We start from the raw sequence: 14,624 nt of genomic DNA on the forward strand, positions 1-14,624 counted from the left end.
GGCCTTGGTCATGCCGTGTCCAAATGGCATGTGGAAGGTGCGTTGAGCTCAGATGGGTGGCCCAGAGGCAGCGGGTCCTGGGGTGGCGAGGAGCGGGGTCGCAGAGGAGAGGCGAGATCCACGACGGAGGCTCCGGTCCTGCGGTGACCGGCGGTTATCTGGAGAGGCTGGTGATGCCTGGAGTGGGTCTGGCTGGGTGGGCTCTGGCGCCGCCGCTTGGGGGCGTCGGGCAGAGAACCCGGTTGATTAGGGCGGCTGGAGACCGCCTCCCAACGCGCGGCCCCCGTACCTGCGCGGGGCGGGGAGGGAGAGGGGCGCATGGCGCGAGAGGCGGGCACGGAGCGCGTGAGTCACTCTGCTCCTCCGGGTTAGGAGCGGGACTTCGCCTCTCGCACTGGTCCTCATTTCATCTCCAGCTTCAACGACTCTCCCACGAATATTGTCCCCCTCCGGAGGCTTGGACCAACCGCTTTCCCGTCTAGGTAAGTTTCTTGTCTTTTGATGCCTCGTGCATTGGTGACTCGGCGGGAGGGGATCTCCCAGTCTGTATATCTGTCTGCCTTTGCTTCCTCCCTTTGGTTCTCTCCATTGGAGACAGAAAGTTAGATTTTTAAAACGCAACGGAGAATATCAAATCCATGCTCATACCCCAAACAAGGCAAACTCTGGGGCCATATTCTTAATTTCCCGGGTACCTTCAAATGTCCGGATGTGGCGTTTATGGGGCTAGGAATGTTTGATTTGTTTGGTGGGTTTCCTTCCTCCCCCACTTTCTTCCTAGGTGATTCTTAGAGGTTGGCGGTGCGTGGAGTGGGGCGGGGGGATGGGGTAGAACCCTTTGCCAGGGCGGTGTCCTCATTCTCGGCAAGGTGGCAGATATTTTACTGTAGCTTGAGTTGGTATCTTGGAACAACCCTCCCCAGCCCAGGACATGCCAGGGCTGCCTATCTTGTTACCATTGGCTGAATCAAAATGTTCCAGAGGCACAATTAATGTGAATGCCACGATAATGTTGAAACAATTCATTGAACTGTTGAATATTTTATTTTTAATGTATTCCAGGAAAATTTTAGGAGATTACTGCTAGTCTTATTTTCTCTATTTTCAGAGATGCTTCCAAACCTATTATTTCCCTTGCAAGAAAATCAATGAGGACTTATTCTGTTTCTTAAAAGGATTTAATAATGTAAAGCTACATGTTTTCCTTTTCCTCTACGTGTCTGTTGCGCTTCCACTAACTGCCTTTTGAAAAATCAATGCGGGGAAGATGAGTCCCCATTTCTACCGTTAAGCACAGTGTTTCTGTAACTATTAAATAGGTACTGATTATTGCTGTCGTTTCTGCTTAAAAGTAGCATAGGAGAGAGCCTCCTAGAATGCATGCATTTGTGGCTAATGTTAACTGATTGCTTTATCATCAATATTGTTTGGTTTGCTGCAGTGTTAACAGGTGGTCTTTATTCGCAGCACAGAATTCTTTTGCTCTAGGCAAGCATCCCTGCTGATATGGAGGACAGTATTCCTCCCCTTCCCCCACAAAACCAAATCTTTATCCTGCTTTGTGGGAGAGAGGAAGATGGGTGGGGGAAGCTTTCCTGGCAGTTGATTGAGTCGCCTATCATAAATTGCTCTTTCCTGAATTGTTATTTGGTTTATAGTCTGTGATTATAGAAAACCCCTCCACTGGGAAGATTAATAAAATCTTACATGTTTATTCAGATCACAGAGATAACTTTTTAGAGTTGAACTGAAGCTTTGATGGTTCTCTTTTCTTTTTTTTTTTTTTTGGCTCTTTCCAGGGAGCACCCTAAAGTGAGTTAGGTTTCCCACCTGGTAACATGACATCTCTCATCTGCATAATCTTGGTGCTTATCATCTTGTTTTACATAGCAGTCTTGCTCAAGATAGTAAAATTTCTTGAAAGGCGGAAATACTGTGTTACTCATCTTTGTGTCTCATGAGCCTACTAAAGTGGGTCTGTTGAATGAATAGATAAATGAATTCAGCAGTCCAGATGGTCTTAGCATTTCTTTACCACCACCTGGGCATGCTTTTTCTTCACTGCTAGAAGATAGTCCTTATAATTCAGTGACTCTCAAGGTGTGGATCCTCAGACCACTCTGTTGTAACTAAATTAGAGTTTGACATATATGGAAAATAACTATATTGTTTTTTTTTGCTGCATGTAACAGAAGCCAACTAAAAATGGCTTTAACAGAGAACATTGACAGCAGGTGAGCAATGGAGTTGTTGGTTCAGTGGCCCAGCAATGTCAGGGTTCTGAGTCAGTACCTTGCTCTCATGGTTTTGAGATGGCTCTAACAGCTCCAGGCATTACATTCTTATCTCATGTTCAAAGGCAAGAAATAGGGGATGGAAAGTGGTAGAATAATTTTCCTCATGCCACTTTCTCTTACCAGAGAAGAAATATCTTTTCCCAGAGTTACCCAACAGAATCTCCATTGTATCTCATTGGCCAGAGGTGGGTGGGCTTCGTAACAGTCCTTAGTGGCAAGGGAGGCTGGGAAAATATCAAGCTTTTCAGCTTCTATAGTAGAAAGGAGGCCAGGAAGATGGGGGTTGGAGATAGCTTTGGGGAGCTAACCAGCAAGTCTGCTTGACTGTCATGAAAATGGTTCTATTTTAAACTGTGATTGTATTGATGATTGGTCCAAGCAAAAGCGCATTCAGAGCAGGGATTTTCCCTCTAAGGTGTACAGTATTTTAAGGATGCTAAATAATCATTTTTGTAGTGTGTTAACTTTTAGAGACTACAGGTAGGAAAAAATGTATAGATATAGCTCATATGGTTTCCATTGTATTAAATATGGGTCAGATCCTCCAGTTTCTGGAACAGAGTAAACATTCAGTAAGTAGTTGTCCTGTGAGTAGGCTACAGGCAGACCTTGGATATATTGCTGGTTTGGTTCCAGACCACTGAAATAAAGCGAATATCACAGTAAAGTGAGTCATAATCATTTTGCTCGTAGAGGGTCTTGTAAAAAAAACACCCTTCAATTTGTTAAAAAACAAAACAAAACACAATATCTGCGAATTGCAGTAAAGTGAAGCACAATAAAATGAGGTGTGCCTGTATAGACTTTGGGAGCTTCACAACTTCACAAGGACAAGTGAAAGTGTTTAGCAGGAAAAAAACTAATTAGTGGTTTGGCACCTATGCCCTGAAATGCTGGTTTACACAATATTAGAGTTCTTAATTTGGATCCAGGAACCTGGAGGACAACTTAACAGGAAGGACAAGAAGAACATAAAGAGAGGTAGTGAGTAATGACAGTTTACGGCAACTGATTTTCTTTGGGTGCTTTCTCTATCCATGTACTGTGGAAGATGTACTACAAAAAATGTTCAAGATGATACCTAGTACACACACGCAAAGTTGATGCATGAAACGAAGAGAGCATATATTACTGCCAGCTTTCTTGAGTCTCCTTCCTAATAGGAATCCTGAAGTACTACAGAACGTTTGGGGCCATAATGATGGAAGATCAGCTAAGCAAGTGTTGAGAGACTGGAATTTAACAATCGCAGGACCCTGGGTCTTAGATTTCCCACCAGTCAAAAGAAAGATGTAGGCTATCAGTGGTCCTCAAACTTTGTTGCACTTTGCAAATCACCTGGAAAGCTTATACAAATCCGGATGTATGGGTTGGTCCTCAGACTAAAATTGGATGGAATCTCTGGGAATGGACCCAGGTAACAAGATTTTTAAAACTCCCCAGATGATTCCAATATGCACTTGAGTTTGGGAACTATTAGTTTGCTCGGGCTGCCATAACAAAGTACCACAGACTAAGAGACTCATATAACAAAAAATAATTTTCTCACAGTTCTGGATGTTGGAAGTCCAAGATCAGTGTGTTGGCAGGGTTGGCTTCTTCTGAAGCCTCTTTCCTTGGCTTATACATGGCTGCCTTCTCTCTATTTTCACACGGTCTCCCTTCTGTGCGTGTCTGTGTCCTAATTTTGTCTTATTAGGGCCCAGCCATATGACCTAGTTTTTCCTTACCACTTTAAAAGTCCCATCTCCAAATATAGCCAAATTCTGAGGTACTAGGGGTTAGAATTTCAACATATGAATTTGGGGAGGGGACATAATTCAGCCTGTAACAGGAACCATTGCATAAGTGCAGCACTTCTCGAACTTTAATGTGCATACAAGTCACCTGAAGACCTTTTCATAGTTCAGATTCAATTCAGTAAGTCTAGATGGGGCCTGAGGTTCTGCACTTCTAATTCCAGGTAATACCAGTGCTGCTAATCCAGAGATATTTTAAGTAGAATGGTTCTGTCTAGATTAGTGGTTCTGAAGTTCTTGCAGGCATTAGAATCACCTGGAGAGCTTGTTACAAACATTGCTGGGTCCTGGCCTCTGAATTCCAATGGGTTTGGGGTAGGGCCCAAGAATTTGCATTTCTAACAGGTTCCCAGGTGATAGTGATGCTGTTTGTCTATGGACCATACTTTGTGAACCACATATCTCTGGTTATTTTGAGACTTTATGATATTGGGGGAGTCTAGCTCATTACATACATCAATGTATGTGAAATTTATCTGCAGTATTTTCTATCATAATTGCTGATTGTGGTGCATTTTTTCTTTTGCCAAGCCTAATTATTTTTTCTGATCATAGGACAAAGGATGAGAAAATGGGAGAAAATGCTTCATTGAGGTTTCTCTTAATTTCTTGCACAAATTGTGGTGAATGAATATGGAGCCTACACATCAGCCCATTTGTTTCTATTCATGTGCCTTCTCTGACTGCAGAGCTAAATTTCAGCTTGCTTTTATATCAGTTCAAAGATGATTTTAAGAGACTAGTTGCTTGCTTCCTATATGTGAATTTCTTGAAGGATTAACTATTCTAGAGATTGTACAATCTCCAGAGGCATTACAAAATTCTCAAAACATTAAATTACTTCTAATTTAATTATATTTTTATTTCTATATGAGAGCAACAGAGAGCTACATCAGTTTCTCTTCTCCAAAATCATTGGAGATGGGAAAATGGTTGGCCTGCTATTTGAGAGTTAAATTAGTAAAATTCATGTTCCGTGGATGTTATTATTCTTGTGGGAGTAAAACGAGACGATCTATAAATGTGAGACTAAATGGTTTAGAATTATCCAAAACTTTACACTACTGAACTGGGTATAATCTCAAGAATGTGATTGTATTTTATAAAGAAGAAATCTGTCAAGAAGAATAATAGCTATTTTTCTAGGTTGACTGTGGTATGCTGGTCACTGTACCCATAGTACCTCATTTAATCCTTGTAACCTATAATATATCAGATGCGTGTATGTCAGTTATCTATTCTCATGATAATGCTGTATAACAACCTGTCACAAAACTTCAGAAGCATATGACAATACACATTTATCGCTCATGTGTCTAGGGTCAGCTGAGGGTTGGCTAGACTGCTTAGCTGATCTTGGCTAGGATTGCTTACAATATCTTGGAGATACCTGGATATTGACTGATCTGGGCAAACTTTGAAGTAACTGGTATGCCTAGGCTGTATTTTACATGTTTCTCATCTTATAGCAGGCTACCCAGTCATGTTCTCAAGGCAGTTGCTGAGGTGCAAGAGGGAACAAATGGAAATATACAGGCTTCTTGAGGCCTAGACTCATAACTGGCATATCATCACTTCCACCTTATTCTGTTGGCCATGTGGTCATACCCAGAGTCAGAGTGGGAGGGTCCTACAAAGTTACATGGCAAAAAACATGGACGTCGGGAGCAGTGAAGAATAGGGGCCATTTTTTGCAGTCTATCACGAGGAAAAAAGAAAGTTCAGAGATATTAAATAACTTGTTCAGATCACATTACTTTTAAGAGGTGAAGCCAAGATTCAAATCAACTTTGATGCCAAAGGTTAATACTCTTTCTTTCATACTACATGGCTTTTCTACTTTTTACTGTACCCTGTTTAGAGAATAATATGTCAGCAAAAGGTATATGGTCAGCCTAGAGGATAAAAAAAAAATCTTTGTACATTAAATGACAGTTGAGATTTTATGCACATATGTATGTATATTATGCACTATTATGCTATATTTTCCTATTTGCTCAATTTAAAACATTTTGTTTTTAATTTTTATTGTTCTCTATTATGTCTATATGAAACAACTAAAATGTTTCCATTTTAAACTTAGAAATGGATTCAACCTGTAATCCAATAAACATTTTTAAACAGATAAAGGCAGGTTTCTTGCTTCCCTGTTTACTCTGGGGCTCTTTTCAAAAGAATGGGTCTTGCTAAAATATTCCCCTCACTTAATGACTTTTCCAAAATCTTGCTAGGTGTAATAGGGCCTCTATTTAGAATGGATTTGCCATTTCCATAAGTGTTTACTCTCAATGCTTTCACACATTTTCCACAGTCCTGGTGAATTTTGCCAGCAATTGGTAGTATACCTTCCAGCACTGTCCAGGGGACAGGTTACCTGTCATGTTTCCAGCCTGATCATAAGATGCACCACATTAGGTAAGTTCAGTTTTAGAAATAGATGCAATAGGCTTTTAGAACCCAATGCTATTAAACTTTTGAATTGTGTAATGAATTCTGTTTCTCCTGATTTCATGCTCAGCAATCAACCTTAAGATTCCCCATGTTCATTGCTTTCTGGGACAGAATAACCTGGTCAGCCCGGAAGTTGTATTTCTCATTGTCAGATACTAAGCCAGTACTCTGGCTTTAAACACTTAGTAGCGTTGTGGGTGTGAGTCAGCATCCAGCACCTTCAAGCCTGATGCATGCAGAAACACTGATAAGATCAGTTTTCTGAGGTTGTACTGCTCAATGTCAGGCCTGGTGATGATGAGTCACCAAAGTGAATTAATACTAGCTAGCATTTATTAATCATTTTTCTGCATACCAGGCATTGTGCAGTTTTATTTACATGATCTTATTTGGTCCTCATAACAACTTTGTGAGGTACTACTTTCTTTCCATTTTACAAATAGGAAGACTGAGATATAGATTAAAAACTTGTCCCGAATTGAATGGATACTAGGGCAGAGACTTCTAGTTGCTACCTGGTATCCTTTCTCACCTTCTCCCTTGGTGACAGAATCCAATTTTATTCCTGGTGGCAATTCATCCAGTGAACAGTCTCTGCTACCCAGCATCTCTTGCATCAAAGTACGTTCCTGTGACTGAGTTCTGCTAGTGAGAGATAATGTTGTGTTTTGCAGGACTTCTAGGAAGCCTGCCTAGAGAGTTGACTTGGCTGGAAGGAGGGCCCTTTTATAACTCCTATTTTCTCCAGCTGCTACCCTGGAATGCAGGCATGATGTACAGAGCCATCTTGGACTGTGGAGTGACCTCTTGGATGTATGCCAGCACCGAGGTTGTTAGAATGGTGGAAAAAGGGATTTAGGTCTGTGGTGGCATATTAGTGTTCTCTTAGCAGAGAAGAAATGTAAGGATGGCTATTTTGAAGGCAGTGGACAATGTTTATACACTTATGTGCCAAGTGCCTAATATTTGAACTGTGATAGATACGTGTTTGAGTTCCATTTCTGCCACTTAGTAGCTATGTGTATTGGGCACATCTTGTGCCTCACTGTACATCCTTTCAGCCCACCTTTTAGTCTAGTCACTGATCCAGTAACCAGTTTCATGTGGGTGTAGCCAGATAGCACCTTGCCTTAGCCTTGCAGTGAATATTTCATTTTCCACCCCAGGACTTGTTCGATGTTTCAACACAAAGGCCTGTTAGAACCCTCTGGCACCCACACATGTGTATTATGGAATATGAGGAAGTTAAAGGTCCAAAGGCCCTTGACTAATGTGGGATGGGAGTCAGGGATAAAAGTTCCCTTTTTCCATTCTTAGCCAGATAATTCTGAACCACATGTTAGTATGATTTATTTCTAAGAGGTTTTCAGGGAGTCTAAGCATGATTAAGCCCCAGTTGCCCACAGATGTCGCCAACTCAATAATACACTTTGTATTGATTTATTGACTTTCTCTTTTTTCCTATTCCTTTTCTTCAATTGCCTACTTTTATTCCCTGGAATCAATCCCCTCTACCCCCCAAAAAAACTACTTGCATAAAAATCCTTGTCTCAGGCTCTGCATTCCAGGTTATGACATTGTATGACCTTGAATTAAACTGTATTGTTAAAACTTTGGCATTTGCCGACACTTTTATGCTCTTTATATAGTGAAGCAGTGTGCTATCTGTGGTATACAAAGATGACAATATAGTATGAAATCTGATAGTATCAAGTATTGGTATGGACATGGATTAATAGGAATTGATGCACCTTGTTGATGGGAATGCAAATTTGGGGAAATCACTTTGAAAAAGAAAACTTGGCACTATCTTGTGAAATTGAACATTCATATACCATATGACCCAGCGATTTTATTTCTAGGTATAACCGCTAGAGAAATTATTCTGCATGTGAACCAGGAACTCTCTTTAGGAATGACCTTAGCAACATGGTTCATAATACAGTAATACTGGAATAACCTAATTGTCGATTGATGGGAAAATAGATAAATTAAAGAATTTGTTTATTATTTTACAATGGAACAAAATTAACTACTGTTATATGCAAGAACATAGATGCATATTAGAAACAAAATACTGAATGAAAAACCAAATCACCAAAGACTTCATGCAGTTGGGCATAATTTTTATAAGCCCCAAGCCAAACAATACTAAACAGTACATTGTAAAGAATCATACATACGTGATAAATTATAAAGCAAGGAAAGTCCAGTATTCAGGCTAGAGCTTTCCTCTGATGAAGAGACAGGGATGGGAGTAAGGTAAGAAGATAAAATAGATGCACTAGCATTAGTAATGTTCTAGGTCTTGAACCGGGTGATGGGGTCTTTGAAGCTCATTTATTATTCTTTATAATTTAAATGCCATATAGGTTCTTTTTATATATAATATCAGATATTACATAACATTTTTTATTGGGGTGACACTGGTTAAAATGATATAGGTTTCAGGTGTACAATTCAATAATATGTCATATGTGTATTGCATTGTGCATTCACTACCCAAGGTTAAATTTCCTTCTGTCACCATATGTTTTACCCCTTCTACCCCTATCTACCTCTTCCTTCCCTCCTCTCTAATCCCTCTGGTAACCACTGAACTATTGTCCATATCAGTGAGTCTCTGCTTGTTTTTCATGTTCATTTGTTGCTTCCAGTTTTATATCCCAGGTATGAGTGAAATTATGTGGTTCTCAACTTTTTCTGACTTATTTTGCTTAGCATAATAATCTCAGGATCCATCTGTGTTTTCAAAAATGGCAGTATTTCATCTTATGGCTGAGTAATATTCCATTGTATATATGTACCACAGCTTCTTTAGCCAATCATCTATCATAGGACACCAGTCGCTTCCATGCCCTGGCCACTGTGAATAATGCTGCTGTGAACATTGATGTGCAAATATCTTTTTGGATATGGGTTTTCAAGTCTTTGGGGGCAAATACCCAGTAGAGGGATTGCTGGATCATATGGTAGATAAATTCTTAGTTTTTCGAGGAACCTCCATACTGTTTTTCATAGGGGCTGTACCAATTTACATTCCCACCAGCAGTGTATGAGAGTTCCTTTCTCCCCATGACCTCTCCAAGACATAACATTAAAAAAAAAAATGAAACCAACACCAACAAAGATGCTGTGCTAGCAAAACATGGCTTCAGTGAAAGCCTACTCTAGCCCTCATTCTGAACTAATGGCTCTCAGTGTCAATATTCTTCATCATGTGATATAATTTTTTCCCCTTTGTGTTCCCAAGTGTATTGTAATCAATTAGAGTGGCAGTGCACAAGATTCAGTTTTCCTTATGGCCCTTAAGGGTCAAGTTCTTAGCATATCTAGAAAACAATAGTTTGTTGTGTCCTTTCTGCTCCAGCATTCACTTGCCTGTGGTTCCTGTTATGTCCTGAGGTCCCTCGTTGCTCTCTGCTGTTTATTGCTGGTCTCCGCACAGCACTCATGGGCTACAATCCCCCTTGTTTCTGCTCCACGTGTGTATATGTATATGTGTCTGTGCACACAAGCATGTATTGGGAAGTAGTATAATGGTAGGGAGTAGCGAGGCTATTAACATGACATTTCTCTTTATAGTTTCAAACCTGCTTCTTGCTTTCCTTGATAATGCTACCACACAAAGCTGTAAAGTTGTACCAGATTTTAAATTCTGGACCAGGCTTTATAACCTTTAGAAAACTTTTGTGCTACAGACCCTTTGAGGAAGCCTATGGCCTCCCTGATAAACACACTGGATTACGAAAGAAACAAATTGTATTGAAATACATTTATCAGATTATTAAAAAACCAAATTTGTGATATAGTAATATACTTTTTAAACTTATTGAACAGCAAGATCTATCAGTGGATCTACTGGCCACCCAAAGTTTAAAATAGAAATGAGCATTGAGAATATTTCACAATATCTGCAGTAACTAATGTGACATAACAAATATCTGTGATTTCTATTGGTGACAAAGTCACAGGTACTAATACTATTGTGCTTTGTTGCCTACATTCATATTTGAAGTACTAGATTTCAGTTAGAGATTAGTGAACATAAGGATGTAATTTTTTCTCCATCCAAGTTCATGGACAATCTAAATTTTATCCATATACCTTTGGAATCCATAGATCCCACCTTGAGAAGCTTGCTCTAAGCAAAATAAAGGAAATTTCAGCAGATGAAGGAGATAATTTTAAAGTGAATACCCAAGTTATCTAAACCACAGTCCACAAGAAAAGCACGTAATTCTTATTCTTCATGGATGCTGAGGGGAGGGGCCACTGCATCCCAATTCCCATTCTGACCTCATAGATCTCTTTAAGATTACCGTACTTTTCAGTGCCCTATAGACAAGTCTTCATACTTTAGGATATCCTGCCTCCTTCTCAGAGCAGTTGGTCTTACCTTTGCATTTATCAGTCTACCTTTTCCACTCTGTTTTCCCTACTAAGAGCTGTTCCATCTTCAAATAACTCTCTAGTGACTCCCACATAACAATGTAGGGTGGGCTTTGGCTCCCCGAGTCTCTTCATCTTTGAGGCCTTTCCTCTGTGGTGAGTTGTAGTGAGCAGAACACAGGCACCCCTCCTAACACTCCAGTAAAAACACTTATTCTCAGTGATAGCCCAGTCTTAAAACATAAGGATAAAAGAAACACTTTCCCCCTGCCTACTAAATTAAAAGGCTGCTCAAGTGTATAGTGAAGCTTGTATTGTAAAATTACTATGCAGATCAGGAACAGTTCTTTATTCATCCCACAGCCTCTTTCACATGGGCTCATTAGTGATCTGTAGACCTTTGGTTTTCTGAGCTACACAAACACCTGGCTCCAGTTTGAAATTTCTGTATGAGTTTGATTAGGTACTTAATGACATTTGTATCCCCCACAATACCTACTGATTGATTTATTGATGGATTTATTTTTAACTTTTCTATAATTAATAATACATTTTTAATAAACTTTATTTTTTGGAACAGTTTTGATTTACTGAAAAATTGTGAAGATAGTACAGAGAGTTTCCATACTCCTGCACTGAAATTCTCTTATTATTAAAATCTTACATCACTAATGGTACATTTGTTACAGTTAATGAACCAATATTGTTGCATTATTATTAACTAAAGGCCATATTTTATTCACATATTCTTAATTTTTACCTGTTCTTTTTCTGTTCCAGAATCCCATCCAAGACCCCACATATTTTGTCGTCATGTCTCCATAGCCTCCCTTTGACTGTAACAGTTTCTCAGACTTCTTGTTTTTGATGATCTTGATAGTTTTGACGAGTACTGGTCAGATATTTTATAGAATGTCTCTCAATTGGGATTCGTCTGGTGTTTTTTTCTTATGATTAGCCTGGGGTTATGTTTTGGGATGAAGACCACAGAGGTGAAGTGCCATTCTCATCACACCATATCAAGTGCACATATTGTCAACATGACTTGCCACTGTTGTTGTTGACCTTGATCACCTGGCTGAGGTAGTGTTTTTCAAATTTCTCCACTGCAGAGTTACTTATTTCCTCCTTTTACATACTGTCCTATTTGAAAGGAATTCATTGTATGCAGCCTGCACTTGAGATGTAGGGAGTTATGATCCATCTCCTTGATTGTGGAGTATCTATGTAAATTATTTGGAATTCTGCATGGGAAAGTTGTCTCTTCTCTCCCATTTAATTATCTGTTCAATTATTTATATCAGTGTGGACTCATGGTAATAAATTTTTAATCAAATAATCCCAATCTTATTTATGGCCAGTGGCATGCATTTTTGTACCTAACTATAGCTAGCCCTACAGTTTCTAAGCACAAAAAAGGAGTAAAACCAATGGTTATACATGGATTTTGTTTTACCATCTATATTTCCATTTTTTTTTTTTGTAAAAAGTTTGGTTTAATTTTTAACAAAAAGAATAATTCACTAACATGGTAAAAAATTAAACCATCAAAGAGCACATAGTGAAAATTAGAACTACTTTCCACTCTACACTCCTGTATCCCTGTTCAGAGGCATCCCCTCTTAATTGTTACTGATATTTTTCCGGAAATTTTCATTGTATGTTTTAGCATATATCTATTGTTCTGCTTCTTTAGACTCTAAAGAAAAGGTTCAAGAGAGGGACAGTATGGTAATGAAAGAGAAATAAGAAAGGCGGGGGGGCAGGAGCAGACCAAAGATGATTAGGTCCATCCTAGAATTCTTAATCACTATATTTGCTTGAAACAATTCAGTTTTCCAAGGTCTTTTTCTGGTGGAGTTTTGCCACCTTGAGTGGGTTTTAAACCTTGATTATCAAGCAGTGTGGCTGTATCACTCTGGCAGAGTGAGTAGCATGTGAATAATGTCAAGTTTCTTAGTTGAAAACAACCAAATCCTTTCCCTAGTTTAAGCAGAAGGGTTTATTTAGAGGTATTAGGTGGTAGGGTGTTTCTGGTCCCAATTTTCTCTACCTATATCTTTTGGACATGTGACTTGGCAGTTTTTCTTACTAAAGGAGAATATTTTTATGTCCCTTGATTCTGAGGTTGACCGTGAGACCAATGAAATGTTAGTAGATATGTTGCATGTAGAGGCTTGAAAAGCATATGCCATTTATACTTTGTTTCTGCTACTCTGTCATCTGCTAGAGCATGCCAAGGCTAGCCTGCTGGAAGATGAGATGCCTGTGTTGCAGAGCTGAGTCATTCCAGTAAGTCCCAACTGAAGCTATCTTAGATTGGCTCATAGCCAGTTGACCCCCAGATCTGTGGATGAACTCAATTGCAGCTGACTACAGACACATGAGCCTAGCTTGTCTGAGCCCTGCAGATCTATGAGCTAAATAAATGCTTATTTTTGTATGTCACTGAAATTTTGGGTTTGTTATACAGCATAATTGTGTCCATGAATAACTGATACAGATAGTTTACAGAATCCCCAGGAGGGCCAGAGGACATGGTTTAGATGTTACTTGGCCAGGAGAACTGCCGACTATACCATAGGATGTTTGTAGCAGAAACTTCATTACTGCTGCCTCCTAGTACTCAGCACCTGTGATGCTAGAGAGTAGGAATAACCTTCACCAGCTTTTCCAAAGTAACCAACTGCCTCTCCAGTCCATTGCATACAAGAATCACCAATATCGCTCGCACAGTTTACTTCTTCATTCCAGTCCTCGTGTGATTGGTAGAATCTAAATCACACCTGGAACCTTAGCTGCAAGGGAGTCTAGAAGACGTGTTTTCTTTTTAGCTTTCTAGCCTCTGCAGTACAAAATACTTGCCAAAAGGGGTTTAGAGTAAGTGTGAATGAGTTACTCTCCAGGATCTGTCACAGAGGCATAGAGAAAAGAACTCAACTTCCTGATTGCCTGATTGTCTGCCATCTGCATAGGGATAGTCAAAGGTGTTGATGCTCCCAGGACTTGAAATTCTGAGGAGAGGCACCCTGGACCCTTTAATAGCTTTATACCAGACTTGCTATGGCAGTCTTAGCTCCAGGAAAGCAGTTTGGTCTGATATTGTTAACTGAAGATAATCCCTGCCTTTTCTCCTTGGCATCTGGCAGAGTGAGTAGCATGTGAATAATTCCAAGTGAAACAACACTTTATTTAATTACCATGGATGTTGTAAGCAAGGAGGTTGACCCCATTTCACTTTCTCTGTAATGAATGAAAAGCCACAAGCAAAGACATATGGAAAAGCATATTCATGCTCTTATGTGGGGAAGATAAAAAGGAAGAAATATATCTCTGTTCATCCCCTACACTCATATGCCAATTTCTTTGACCTAAGTATCCTAAACACCTAAAAGGTCACAGCATTGGGCTGATCGATTTTAAGCTTACCCTTACCCTCCAACTCATCTCCTACCACAAGCTAGAATGACCCTCTGAAGTGTGGTCTGTGTCACGTGGCAGTTACTGATTGATAGAAGACATTTCCACCAAATGAATAGGCTTTGGGTGTAGGTATATTTATTTGTAAAGGGCCAGTTGTGAGCTTGGCCATATGAAATCTTTATTCTTTTTTATCCTTGTTCCAACTAAATATTTGCTGAAACATTTTGGTGACCTTTTTGTGTTTTAATTTAACAGGGAAAAC

The 14,624-nt window shown here is 39.6% G+C and overlaps 1 protein-coding gene across 4 annotated transcripts in view; it reads left to right on the plus strand.

Moving 5' to 3' along the window:
• Positions 1-228: 228 nt before the first annotated feature.
• The window catches only part of SYTL5 (synaptotagmin like 5), a 216,674-nt gene continuing 202,278 nt past the window's right edge, over positions 229-14,624 (plus strand). For 3 of the 4 annotated variants that reach the window (XM_039888172.1, XM_039888171.1, XM_039888173.1), the window contains exon 1: positions 229-482. The gene's annotated coding sequence lies outside the window, so the exon portion shown is untranslated. The remainder of the gene's footprint in view (positions 483-14,624) is intronic. The other variant, XM_039888175.1, reaches the window with a different exon arrangement.

Source organism: Pteropus medius, unplaced genomic scaffold (genome assembly GCF_902729225.1).
Source record: "Pteropus medius unplaced genomic scaffold, Ma_sr-lr_union100, whole genome shotgun sequence".
Lineage (NCBI taxonomy): Eukaryota > Metazoa > Chordata > Mammalia > Chiroptera > Pteropodidae > Pteropus > Pteropus medius.